At 37.7% G+C, this 14,318-nt stretch overlaps 1 protein-coding gene across 1 annotated transcript in view; it reads right to left on the bottom strand.

The window, feature by feature from the left end:
• L3MBTL3 (l(3)mbt-like 3 (Drosophila)) overlaps nucleotides 1-14,042 on the bottom strand; it is a 105,833-nt gene extending 91,791 nt beyond the window's left edge. Inside the window, exon 1 of the mRNA XM_012665163.1 lies at nucleotides 13,996-14,042. The gene's annotated coding sequence lies outside the window, so the exon portion shown is untranslated. The remainder of the gene's footprint in view (nucleotides 1-13,995) is intronic.
• Between the last annotated feature and the right edge of the window lie 276 nt (nucleotides 14,043-14,318).

Here is a 14,318-nt window from a genome sequence, read left to right as displayed (position 1 = left end):
ACTCCTTGAAACATGGCAAAACCAATATACTAGGGCCAAAGTTCTTGACATAGATATCAAGTGTATGTTGGTCCAACATGTATCCTTTTAATAAAAATTAGCAAAAATATATGTATCAAATTATTATTAATTTGCTTATTAAGAAAATGTCATAAGATGCATATACAACACAAATACATGTTTGGTCTTTTCCTACCTAAAAATAATACATGTATAAAATAAAATGATACATGTATAAAAGCAAAATCCTGTCTGTGTCTAGCAGGAGGAATAGAAAGAAGAAAAAATCTATAAGCCAGCACTGTACAAAACCTGCAATAAATGTTCATTATATTTTTAAGAAATACTCAAGAATATGACTTTGCTATACATTAGTAATGTTACAGTGTACTCTGCCTGTAAGCAGATATTTAAACTTTATAACAATTATTTTCATTCTTTTCATTCTGTGGTTGGTGGATATTTTGTATAAAATATTATAGCATTAAAATATTTACTATGTTGTCTTTCCCATCAACTATTAATAATTTTGAAGCCACGGCTACTTTTATTATCACAAGAAGTCTAAATGCCTACAACATATTAAGCATTTTTCCACCATCTATTAATCAGGTAGAACAGCCAGCAACCAATATTATTTTAACAAAACCTGCTTCTTCTGTGACACCTTGTCTTCCTCCCTTGTTTTCATCCTCCATAAGTGCATATTTGCATAGAAACATACAAAAGTCCTTTCACTTCAACAAATCGTGTTCCTAAGACTTGGCGATTTTTTTTCACTACTTAGATGTGCTTTTGTTTTGTTCCTGTAATTATCACCTGAACTATTCCACAATCCCACGTGTAGCCTGTATTTCATGGACCACAAAAAGCGGGTAGATAATAGAGTTACGATACAAGTCACAAGAGGTATTTCTCATTCTGCAAAAATATTCATTGCAAATCTCTTGTTAAATGGTGCCCAGATTTCCTAAGCAAGTATCCTAATAGCCCATCATGATGGCTCCTCTGTGCTACCAGACAGGATCTACCATTTTCCTCCTAATCTCCTCTAAATTCTAATGGTCTCCAGCCACTACTGATGTCAGCTTTTGGGTTTGGCTGTCCATCAAATGCACCAAAGCAGCTTTGGATTCCCACTAACATACATGTCATGGCTGACAATGCCACAATCAAGGGCGCTGATGCCCAGCACGCTCCTACCAACGCCCACTGTGGATGGCTCATCAAGGGGCTGGTAACTTTCCTGAAGACAGACACCATGGCTGCTGGTACCAAGTGTATTACGCTTCCAAAGTCTCCCCTTTGTGAAACAATTCTCTTTAGCTTTTACTCACTTTTATTACAATCGTCTTGCCCTCAGCCTCCAACTGAAGGGCTAGAGAAGGGACTCCACGACATATGACCCTATCCTCAGAATTACCTCCTCTCTCTCTCCTACACCACTCCTCATCTCCAAACTAAAGCTGTTCAACTTAACTCTCCCTTGAGATATGCTGTCTACTGGATTAACCTCCTCGGTCTCTCACGTAAATAAATTTTTGGCACCCTCAGTCTACCATGTACCTCTGACATAGGTAGTGATGAAACTTAGTTAATATCTTACATTCAGAAATCCTATGTTTATGAGACTACAGGGAAGCAGATTTCTCATACATTGATGGCAGCATTATTAGTTGGAGCAACCACTATGGAGAACAATACCCGAGACCATATCTTCCAACTCGACGATTCTGAGATATTTATTTTATAGATACTTGCATATATGTACACAAAGAAAAATGTAAAAGGTTATTCACTGACTACAATATTGTTTATAATACAAAAAAATTGGAAACAACTCAAATGTCCATCAGTAGAGGACAACTGTAACATATCCACACAATGGTATATAATGCCACTGTAAAAAACAATGAGGAAATGCTTTACATTTCAATATAGAAAGAGTTCCAAGATACTATTAATACTGTTAATGTTATGCAAAATACAAAAACTGTGTGTATCAAACTCTTTGTATCAAACAAAAGGAGGTATATATAAATATATGTATTACTCATATATGCCTAGATTATATCTCTGGAAGGATTTATCAGAAACTGGTAACCTTGGCTGTGTCCAGTAAGACAGCTATGAGAAGGAGCCTTCTGTGTGTATTTTTTTTTTGTACTTGTTGAATGTTTATATGTTCCTAAAAAAATTTAATAAAAAAATACAAGTTTTTAAATCCTGTTTCACGTTTATTTAAAAGTTCACATTATAAAAGGCATGTCTTCCCATGAACATGCCAATGACTGAAGCTACAGCGTAGAAGCCACTAAGGGAAATCAACTTCTGCAAAGCTCTCTGGTAACTTATAGTACATGTTACCTACATATGCACGTGTATCAGCTCAACAGATGGATGAGAGGGAGGAAATGTAGGGTTCACTACTCCACAACTCAGGTATGTGTTCCCAGACTGCATTTTATGGTTTCTACTATTCCTTAGTGACACCTGAAGTTCCTGTGACATTTAGTAATTTGTCATTTTACAAGGACATCATTCTGAATCACACATGCCACAAACCTGAGGGGCAAGGGCAAGTGATAGAGCCTGGCCAAGGTCCAAGAATGTTCTTAGTCACAGTTCTTAGTCTTAGTGCTATGAACACTGTAAATAGTGATAAAAAAAAAAAAAACTGTTTCTTTTTAAAAAGTGAAACAAACAAAATTAACTGCCAGTTGAGTCTAGCGTGGATGACAGAATAAAGGGAATATGGAAATGTTTATGAACGTGATAGGCTAGCCACAAAATAGAAGTTTCAGATAAATTAAAGACTGAAATGTCAAATGCAATGATGACTCAGACACATTGTGTGAACAAAACTAGCAAATGCTCCAAAAGGAAGTAAGTAGAAAAGATGTGTGAATTTGTTTCAATAAGTGCTCCAGACAGTATAAAAATCGCTCATCAAGTGAGACAAGTAGTTAAAGGTCTAAAGAGATCACTTAAAATTTTCAATTCTACTTTAGTAATTTTATAGAAAGAATTATGTGCTACAGTGATTTTTTTTTCAAGTTGAGAATTATGATTGGCTTGGGACATAGCCCTCACACATGTCAAGAATTTAGTGTATCTCATTTTGACTGGAGATAAATAGAGTTTGGGTGTCCTTCATAATCCTTCAGACAACTTCTTTGTGCATATCTGCCATGAGTGGATGAAACAGAGTCTCAGAGTGAGGGGCTTGGAATCCCGAGGTGCTGAGCTCCGGCAGCACGTTCAAAATGAAGAGCAGCCTGCCTGGGGCTGAGATGAAGAGAAGATAACAGTCCTCTGAGAGATTAGCAGCTGACCTAGAATGCTCAGCACAGAACAAGAGACTGGGCCTTGCCTATTACCCGAAAGTCTGGACCTGCAGATAAGGAAAGAAATACGGATTACCAAGAACAAGTACTGACGGTAGCTTGGCCATTCCTGCTCAAGCCACTGTTCTCCAGAAATTTTATTTAAAAGAATGGCTAATGTTCATTAAGGCCAGTTAAACAGTTTTAATAATTTTACAATTGCTTTTTTTTTTTTAAAGAGTTGGCATTTTATAGTTTTATAGTTAACCGGTGCATGTTTCAAACATAAGGTACAGAGATGCTACGGTTATGAGTTGAAAGTGGTTGTAAAATGGGGGTAGACATTACCTCAAATGCAGCGTCTGAGAATCAGACTCAAATTCTGTCCTTTAGATAAAAGGCCTGAGACATCAGCGCCCGGTGTTGACGGATTAATCTTACCAGTTTTTGGTCAAGAGGGCAACGTACCTTTTGTAGAGTGAGCCAAGAACGCTAACCCTAAAATAATTACCATGAGCCAAACAAAAATGACAACTGTGCAGAAGAGGAACACAGCAATGAGAAAAACCGAACTCTACCGTGGGAATCCAAGGCCTTGCTGCTACGATGCCTACTTTAAGACCATTAACTGAGGATGGCTGTTCATTTACTTTGTAGGAATCATCGGTCACTAACCAAATACCGTACCTGGTGCAGAATGACAAACTGAACGTCCTAAATATCATTCTTTAGTAGTATCATTTAAAAGGAGTCTCCCCACTACTAATTGCCTTTTTACGTGACATATAAAACTGCTCTGAGCCTCCCATACCCACATCCCGGCTCCTGTCATCCTAATACGTCATGGATGATCCTCAAGATGTACCATACTCTTACAGTTTTTCCATCCCTCACCCTTCCCTCAACTACTTCCTTCCTTTCCTCCTCTTCACTTCACTGTCCCAAGTTTGATAATTACCTACTCCATGACTTCTGACAAACTGATCTCTTAAAATCTCAATTTCCTCATTTGTAAAATGCAGAGAATAATAGAACCGTTCTTCTTCATCGGGTAATGATAAAGATTAGATGAGCTAATAAACCAGGTAATACCTTAGCACAGTGCCTATCACATAGTAAGTGGTCAATAAAATGTTAGTTTATTATTATGATTATCTGGTTTGATTCTAAATCATTTGAGTTCATGACAGCCATTCAGTGACCTTTACAAAAAATTAGGTAGCAGCTTTTTTAAAAATGCATTTTATTTCAATAGCATCTATGGTAGTAGGCCACCTATGTTCAAACCTACGTCATAAGATGTGAGGATCGCTACACAAAAAGTAAATACCTTATTGTTAATAATAAATCCTCACATTTACATGGCTCTAGAAAAGACTGCCAGTTTCTTAATAAAGTAATACCTCTAAAGTAACAGGGAAGGATTTGCCACATAGGGAGGGTACTGGACCCGGAGCCCAGGCCTTCTTCCCAGGGGACACCCTGTTCCTGAAGGAGCCTCATGACTGGGCACCACACTGGTCCAACTGCATTTAAACAAGACTAGATTAAAGGCTGGGCGAGGGCAACATTCCCCAAACTCTGCTCCCCAAACACAACTTGTAGGAGACCATTTACTCATGTCCCATGATAAAAGGTTTTGTGGTGAAAGAGACGTGCAATGATACCCCAGCAGTCTTTGGGAGATGTAGGACACACATCAGATGTGCAGCCGTCTGTGGAGGGCAGTCTCAGCCTAAGTTTCCCACAGTCACTTGGCTTCAGGACTGTTATCGCAGTTCCATGGAAGTCCTCTTTTGGAAAATGCTGAGCTATAAAAAATAAATTCGGGAAATGACATCAAAGTGAAGTGTTTTATACAGGTAGTGTTTATTCAACTACCTTCTGACCTAGCTCCCTGTCTGCAACCACATGTTGAGAACTGCAGTGTCTAATACTTGGGAATGTCCTCAGGACCTACAGTCCTTTAACTCTAGGCTTGAGAAAGTGATCCTGAGAAAGATACGGTCCCTACCACCTAAGACCTCCCTACAGTTCTCTGATGGCTTCCTTTACCTCCATGACACCAGAGAAGCACACAGCCTTTAATGGGAGAACTCACATACCCACAAATACAAGCAAGGCCATATGGGGGAATCATACAAAGCCCCTAAGCCTAACACACATGAAAGGGAAACAAACATCCTAGAGCAGAGGGTTTCCTCAACGCTTTGTCATTTTAAAGGATCTCACCAATACCAGCTTATTTGACTCTCGCAACTATCTTTTAAGACTGGTAAAAATTCAGAAAATATATTATCTTCATTTTATGGATGAGAAAATCAAGGTCATCTAGCTAAGAAACAGATTTTTACTTCCTAAGACAGTGGCCAATACGCTGAATTTTAGTTAACATAGAAGACAATTTAATGTAATAGTGGAAAGCCATGGCTTTGGAGCCAGACTGCCTGGGTTTACATCTCAGTTTCACAATTTACTAGCTATATAATCTTAGGCAGGGCACCTAACCTCTCTTGAGTCTTAGCTCCTTCATCCGTAAAATGGGATAGGAATAATCTACTCCACAGAGATATAAGAATCTTTCTTTTAAAAAATCAGCCAGGTGTGATGGCTCACACCTGTAATCCCAGCACTTTGGGAGGTTAAGGTACAGGGATTGCTTGAGGCCAGGAGTTCGAGACTAGCCTAGGCAACATAGTGAGACTCCACCTCTACAAAAAATTAAAAAATTAGCTGGGTGAGGTGGTGCACATCTGTATTCTCAGCTACTCAGGAGGCTGAGTCGGGAAGATCACTTGAGGCCAGACGTTGGAGGTTATGGTGAGCTATGATCATGCCACTGTATTCCAACCTGGGTGAGAGAGCAAGACCCTGTCTCTAAAAAAAAAAATGCAGGCTGGAGTGCTTTGCACATAGTGGGCACTCAGTACACAAGAGCTACAGTTATTCTGAAGAAAAGAAAATAAGCTGCTCTCTAGCGTCCATATGCCCTCCAAGTGCCAGTGTACCAAATGTCTGAAGTATCACAGGACAGAGGAAGGATATCTATGTAAAGGCCAGTACCTCTGCATCACAAAGTCTAATTTAATTTCTCAGGCATCCAGAGATGAGGGCAGGGAAAGAGGAAGGCAGTCAAAAACAATGGTGACACTAAGATTTCATGGACTAGTAAATTTCAAAGTGAATTTGGGAGAATGATATAAGGTCAATAACTGTTAGTTTTGCCAAGTTCTTATAAAGAAATGAACATTCTAACAACCAACAAAATAAGAAGGACATAATTTCTGAAAAACTACATAAGACTAGGCTATTGGCAACCTTACTGTGACATTTTAGCTGAGGAGGCATAAAAATGTCCTCACTTACCAACTGTGGTTCCAGGACCTGCATTCAGGAGAGCTAGCACAAACAGAAAGTACTGTGAGAGATTGCAGCAAAAGGCCAGTAGGAAAGAGAGAGATGAAGGCGTCCCCAAAGGGGGCTAGCGTGACTGCAATGAGAACCTTGCTCTGTGGCAGCACTGGAAGATGTATGTGCACATGAGATGCCAGGACCTAAGTGGTGCTGAGAGGACAGGATCTACACCCTGATTATAACACTTATTATACTGTATCACCATCACCTACTTGTAGGAGGCTTTAAAGACAAGAGATCTTGATTTACTCATTTCTTTATCCCTTGATACCTACCCATAGTAGGTATCAATAAAATTTATCAAATGAATGAATAAAAGAGAAGGGGAAAATGCAACAGACTAGTGGGGGTAGGGTTGGGGAGAGGAGAAATCAGAGAAAGGTCTTCATTTGCCCATCTATCTCATACTCTCCAGTCAAAATTCTAACAACTGGGCTGCTAAGAATTTATTTACCTCTTTCGCAGACGCGTAATATTACCACTCCAAGAAACTCTCCTTATTTAAGTGTCAGTGGAGAACACATCAAAAGAAGTTAAATTCAAACCTCTTAAACAGGCTTATTCAATAAGGATAAGAGAAAAATCTAAACTCACACTTGAAGCACCTCTCAACAAACACATTGCTACAAAGAAAAATTCTCCTTTCAAATCAAGCATGACAGATACCAGCTTTGATATTCTACTCACCCTGCCTGATAGCAACTCTGAATAACACACACATTGGAATTGAGATCTGTTGTGGAGAGATGTGAAATCTGGCCCTAAGGCCCTAACAGGTTCATAGATTTTAGGCAGGAAAAACTAGATCATTTCAGTGTGAGAACTGAAATCTTAGTACCATCAAGAACCAATCCTTGAGAGTCTGGGTCTTCTGTTCTCTCTCCTCGTAACATTAGATACCTGAGTGTCAAATAATCCATGCTGTCTTTAAATATGAAATCAGTTATTGCAACTGTTCTATCTTATTGACATTTTCTCCAAAATACCCCCACTTTATCTACTGGTCACATGTTAACAAGTATCCTATTTATAATGCAGCAGTGATCTATCTGATTTGCTACCTTTCTGCAATGGAGAGCATACGCAAACGGGCAGTCACCAAACACAACCTTTACAAACTCTCAACTTCCTGCCCTTCGTTTGTTACTGTAAGAAGGATGAATTATTTGAGATTCTGTGGCCTAACCTACTTACTTCCTCTAAAGGAGGAACAGAAAATGAAAAATGCCTTTCAAGAAAAAAAAAAAAGGTACACAGAAAGTGAAATCACAAACTGACATTATTGGGCCTAAGGCATATTTAATATACTCTCATCAAATGCTTTTATTTGAAGTTCATGTTCAATATATATAGACTATAAGATATCTCAATTTGAGGTAGAAGTATCCTGAAAAGTGCTATCTTATCATCAACATACTATACTAGAAGGGTAATAACAGAAATTTTACAAAGGCCATAAAAAGAACAAAAACCTGTCTGACACAGATATTTCTATGTTTATGCTAAATATGCATGAACTTAAATTTAAAAGGAAAAACTAAAAGTACTATCTTGTTCTTTTTAAATTTTACTTCATAATTTTTTTAAAAAATGCTAAAAGTAGTCTTTTTTTCTTATTCTGCTTCATGTTTTTATAGAACATAGAGCTAAAATTAAAAGGTTTACACTTGATTTCTCTTTTGCATGTAATGAATCAGATTTGACCAGATTTTATTTCTCTCACAGAAGTCGGGTCTACAGGCTTATCTTGATAATCATTTGTAGCTAAACTCCTTATCAATAGATTGAACAACTAAGCCTCAAGTCTACCAAATAAGACCACAAACCAATAGAGTGAATTATTTAGATCATTTAACAACCAGACCAGATTGACCACCTAGAAATTTCAATTTACTGTTCAGGGTCCACCACTGTTAACAGGGAAAAATGATCAACTCATTTTGGTACCTGAATAATCCTACTCAAAATGTTCTAGTAACTGAACTGGTTTAATTCCATGAAATTATATATAACCCAAAGCTATGGCCCAACCTTAAAAATACCTGGCACATAACAGGTGCTCAAAGAAATTTACTGAATACTAGAGCTTCAACAAAGGAGAAACAGTCCATTATCCTGTAATCAATGCAGGCAATAGCATCCTTCCGAGTCAAACCAAAGATCTGCTTGATGTACCATAGCTCACATAACAAAGATAAATACTTTCCATTGCAACACAGAACCACCCCATGAGTGCAAATAGACTCTTCACCTCATTTTGCATTTTGGTTAGAGTGTATAACACCAGTAATTATAGCATCCTTGTTTAGTATCTTCTTAGTCATATTCCCTGTTTTCATTTTTTATTTTGATTCTAGGCCACTATATTTCTGCCACATACACCCCCGGTTTCTCCCCACCATTATCTCTATCCCTTATTTTAATTTTCTTCTTCCTTTTACAATCCTGGCTTCTGAGCAAATTCCATAACCTTTTGAGCCTGCCTTGGTAAATTTAGGCCCCATTCTTTTTATCGATTGATTGCTTTATTATTTTTTATAAATAACCCTACTGTCTTATTGGGTTTCTTCCCACTAAGAATAAAATATTTTATATAAGTATGCACAGTAATTCCAAAACCTAATCTAAGTAACATTTTATAGCAGTTTGTGATCATTTCAAGGCCATAAGCTAGACCAAGGTATTCTTTTCAAAATAACTCAATGATTGGTCTTTTCCCAATTTTTGGTTTAAAAAAGAAAAAAAAAGATAAAAGTAGAAAGAGTTTTCTTCCCATCAATTTTCTTATACACATTCATTGTTGCTCATTTTACTAAACCAATGTATAAGTGCAAATATATTAATCTGGAAACAAGTTATCTTTGAAATATTCCAGGAATTACTATTTCGAAAATCAGAAACCTAAAGATATAACAACACAGTCATAAGCCAGTATCATTTTCCCTGGTTCCACCCCGTTCGAGCTGCATGATATGAACTTAAACAAGTTACTAAGTATCTCTAAACACTGGTTTGCTCTAAAAGAGAAATAATAACAACAAATGCTCAAGGTTAGTGAAAGTATCAGAGATAATACTCAGTGCCTAGAACAGTACCTGAGCATACAGAAAGCACTCAGAAAGTATTTTTTGGATGAATAAATAAGTAAATGAATATAAGGCACCCAGCTTAACGCTTGACACTCAGAAGGCTCTCAATATACAATTGTACCTAATATCGTATATCAACATTTCAGAGTGTTTTGCAGAGGGCACCCCATCTTCCAGGCCCCTATCACAGGAACACATTTAACACCAAATCCAGAGATACTACCGTAGAACATACAGCATTTATCTCTGCCATCGACTCACACTTAACCATGGCTTCATTTTGTTAATTACCATTATATATGTATGGGTTATCTCTCCAGCTAGATTACAAATATGCTGGGGCCAAGGATTGATGCTCCATTTCTCTGTAGCCTCAACATATTCATTCCTTGAATCCTGTTATAACTGTTGATTTTGTGAAACACTTCCCAACAGTGATTTACACAAAACAGCCGCTCAATAAATATTTGTTGACTGAATGAAAAACACCCATTTTCAGTATATATGGGATAAAGAATAACAATGTAGAAAGCATTTTAGTATTACATATAATATGTATATAATTCTTACAATCACCATCCAAGTAATTCACTTCAAGTCTACTTCTAAGGAAGAAACTAGAGTTTACCAGAAAAAGTTCCCTCCCTCAAGATCACCCAACTTTACTCAAACTCCTCTCAAAAATCCTTGTTCTTTCCTCCAAACTATCCTGTATCCTGAATGGGAATTGTCTAAAGGTCCTTTCCAATTTTACTTCATAAATCAAACTTAGTTGTATTTCAAGGGTACGCTTTCCTGGTGTTCCCTTTCATCCACTGGCTGCATAGCTGCTGCAATCAATACAAACCACTTCATGATCTCCCACTATTGACTCATATCTGTAAGTGTCAATGAAATAACTGAACACAGTGAAGAGATAACCTGAGAGTATTCCCATTCGATAATGAAGCCCTTCACGAAATATATCTGCCATGTATCCCCTGACCTTTAAGACATCACACATACACATATATATTTACACATACACATATGAACCTATAAATAGTTCTCTCTAAATATGGTATCTTCACCCATATCATAATAACCTCCAAATTCTTGTAAGAAACAAATCCCTCAATAGTAGCGAGTTGGAACAGTGATAGACCAGATCTTCACCAGAAAGTCACCATCACCTTGTGAACACAATGGTCAAGAAAGAATCAGCTCAAATCTATCACTCCCACCAGGTACATGATTCAGGCATTCCTTGCGAGTGGGTGAAGGGTTTCTTATTCATTTCTGAAGGCAAAGCATTAAAAAAGGAATGTCATGTGTTGTACTCTATGTATACAATTATATGCCATGGTTCTGCACCAGTTAGCCCAGAAATCCTTGTTTCCTGGCTCAGTGGCTCCCGAGAGTGCTGGAGCCTTTATTCTTGTCTACCGGTACAATGTGCAATTGTTATACTATTATTAGCAGAGCTCAGAGTTGCGTCTACTCCTGGAGTAAGGATCCAGAGAACTCCTCAAGGGCAAAGACCTAGTCTTTTAGTGAAGAACTCAATAAAAACTAGTTAAGTAACTAGTAGAAACACTGCTGGAGGGATCTCTCAGGATGCCTATTCTTGGGACCCCCCAAGGGTACCCTTGTCCAACACCATGTAAAGTAACTTCTCTTGTAAATTTCCCATCCTAACTGCATCTACTATAAATAAAACTGGTTGAAATATAGAATTCTTAAAAATAAACTATCGAACCAGTGGAAATTCTTCAAGAAGCAACTCTCAGTTACTCAGGCACTAATTAAACAGGAAATATATTTCTTTTTTCCCCTACTATGGGGCTTTTTGATTCTTAGAACATTGACTGGATAATCTACAAAAGAAGAGAGATGAAATAAAACTAAAACTTGTCAGGGTTTATTTTGTCAGGTTCAGTACCTTCAAATTGAAAATAATGACAGACAGGACTTGTGATTTTTTTTTCTATGTAAATATTTTTAGATAATTGGTTATAATTAGAATACAGTAGCAAAGGGGTCTAGAAAACAGGGAGGGAAAGCTCTATGTGGACCTTTCCCTAAATCCAGTCATTCAGAGGACTGACTCATTTTCTGGCCCCTATAGTTAGTTTAAATCATTACTCCCCCAGTTACCTATTTTCTCCTCCTCATCTCCCAGCAGACTCATGCAACTAAAATATTAATTACGGTACATTAATTCCCCTCACACCAACCCTTCTACTTTCATCACCCTGCCATTTTCACAATTAGGCATCATTTTAAAGTATTTCTTTCACTTACTCCTTCTACTTACTAAATGACTAGTTTGGGATAAATAAATTTCAGGTTCTGTATTCAGCACCATGTTAGAACATGGTCCCTTCCCTCAAGGAGCCAATACTATAAAAGGAAAACTACTTTTTTTCTCAAAAAAAGAAATATCCCTAGAAATATTTTTGACAAGTCCATATACTACATACACCAGAAACCACTCTAACAATTTTAGCCAGGAATTAAATTACTATGTTCCACCCTAGACAACCTACCTCCTTCCCTTCACAAAGCTTGGCTAAGGTAAAAGGACAATAAGACTACCACACATTTACCTAATTTTATAGTTCTCAAAATCTTGTTTTATTTGATCCTGCTAACAAAGGAAGCCAGGCAAGTATTGTTCCCATTTTCCAGATGAGAAAATCTAGGCTGAAGGAGGTAAAGTGACTTAAACATTCTATCCATAGCCACAATGACTCCCCAGATGAAGAAAAATAAGCACTATCTTCGATTCGGCATGTCTCAACAGGACACTTACCATCCTAGGAAACACACTTCACTCTGCTTGAACCTTAATTCTGTCTGTATGACCTTCTTAGAGTAGTTTCTGCCCCACTGCTGCTATAATCTACATGGACCACATCTATTTATTAATATTTTGCTAATTACGCTATTCAAAATGATCCACATGCGGAAAATGACAGTAAACTCCTGTTAATCATTTTTGTATCAGTAATTATTCAGTTTGACTCCTAGACCACAATCTGGCCCACTCAGGATTATTAGTCCTGCTCATAAAATGTAGACTAATTTTTGTTTCCTTTTGTTTTTGCCCAACAAGAATTAGCAACCCCTGTCATATCCAAGATAGAAAAAGCAGGAAAACAAGCAGAAAAGGAAAGGGGAAACCTAAAGGGGGAAAAAAGCAAAAAGGGTATAATGTTAGAAAGCACTAGAGTGGCACAGATGTACTTAGATATTCCACCCTAGAGACAGCTGCCCCCAGAGACAGCTGCCCCCTCTGTCTGAGGATGACTTTTGTCCTAAAAGTGGGTCTTGGATTATTAGAGATAAGCCAGCACTCTCCAAATTTACCAGAGGGATCTTATTGGACAACAGTTATATTCTCTGTGGGGATATGTTCAAAAGTTGTCAAGTCTAGCCAGGCGTGGTGGCTCATGCCTGTAATCCCAGCACTTTGGGAGGCCAAGGCAGGAGGACTGCTTGAGGCCAGGAGTTGAAGACCAGCCTGGACAACGTAGTGAGACCCCATCTCTACCAAAAACAAACATAAACAAAAACCAAAAGTTGACAAGTCTATGCTAACACACTGGAAGCTCACTATAACCCTGTGACATGATATCTGGAGCAAGTCAGTCCATCTTGGATTTAAGCCATAGGAGTTAGGTTACTTAAATACCCCAAAGCTCTCACTATAAATTTCATCTACAAAATTTTACCACTGGAACCCAAAGACATTTAAAATTCTAGAATCTTCCATATCACTGTATACCTATGTAACAGTAACATTAATTTGCAATCACTTTATTCCAGTTTTTCCACTTTTTCAATTCCAAAGAATAAAAAAATTTACTTTCAGTAGAAAACAGGTGCTAAAATGCTAATTAAGAATCTCCTCATTAGTATAGTGGTAAGTAAAAAAAAAAAAGAATCTAGTAAGTAAGCCAGTCCAAAGATGATCATCCTCCCAGGACAATCTCACAGCTTCTCCTAATGTTTCACTCAACCCTCAGTCACACTTAGTGTCAACAGATTCATGCATTCAAAGCAGCTTCCATAAAATGATGACTTTTCTGCCAACCCTGTCCCACACTCTCCTTCCTGATCTCCAAATGCAGCTTTTAACATTTGCAAGCATGTGAAACAATGTTTTAACAAGCAAATCTTACTTTGCAGCAGTCAAGAAAGGCAGAACTGTCTGGTGGTCTTCACAATTGCTGTCCACTCCCAAGATCTCTTCTAAGGGTCTAGCACTGATTTAATGAGAGGAAAGGTAAAATCAAAGCATGGTCATCAAAAAGAAGCCTTCAAATCCATAATTCACAATTTGTAAGTTTACATTTGAATCACTGACATGCATAATTTCACACCATACCACTCTGTATAAATAAACTAGTCCCGGATGAGATGAAATGAGTTTTAATCATTCATATCATTCCCATAACCTAAGTTCACCCAATAAAGTCTTTCCCGTTGTATGATGAGCAGGTGA

This window comes from Propithecus coquereli, unplaced genomic scaffold (assembly GCF_000956105.1).
Source record: "Propithecus coquereli isolate 6110/MARCELLA unplaced genomic scaffold, Pcoq_1.0 Scaffold98, whole genome shotgun sequence".
Lineage (NCBI taxonomy): Eukaryota > Metazoa > Chordata > Mammalia > Primates > Indriidae > Propithecus > Propithecus coquereli.
This window is presented reverse-complemented; position numbering and strand designations above follow the sequence as displayed.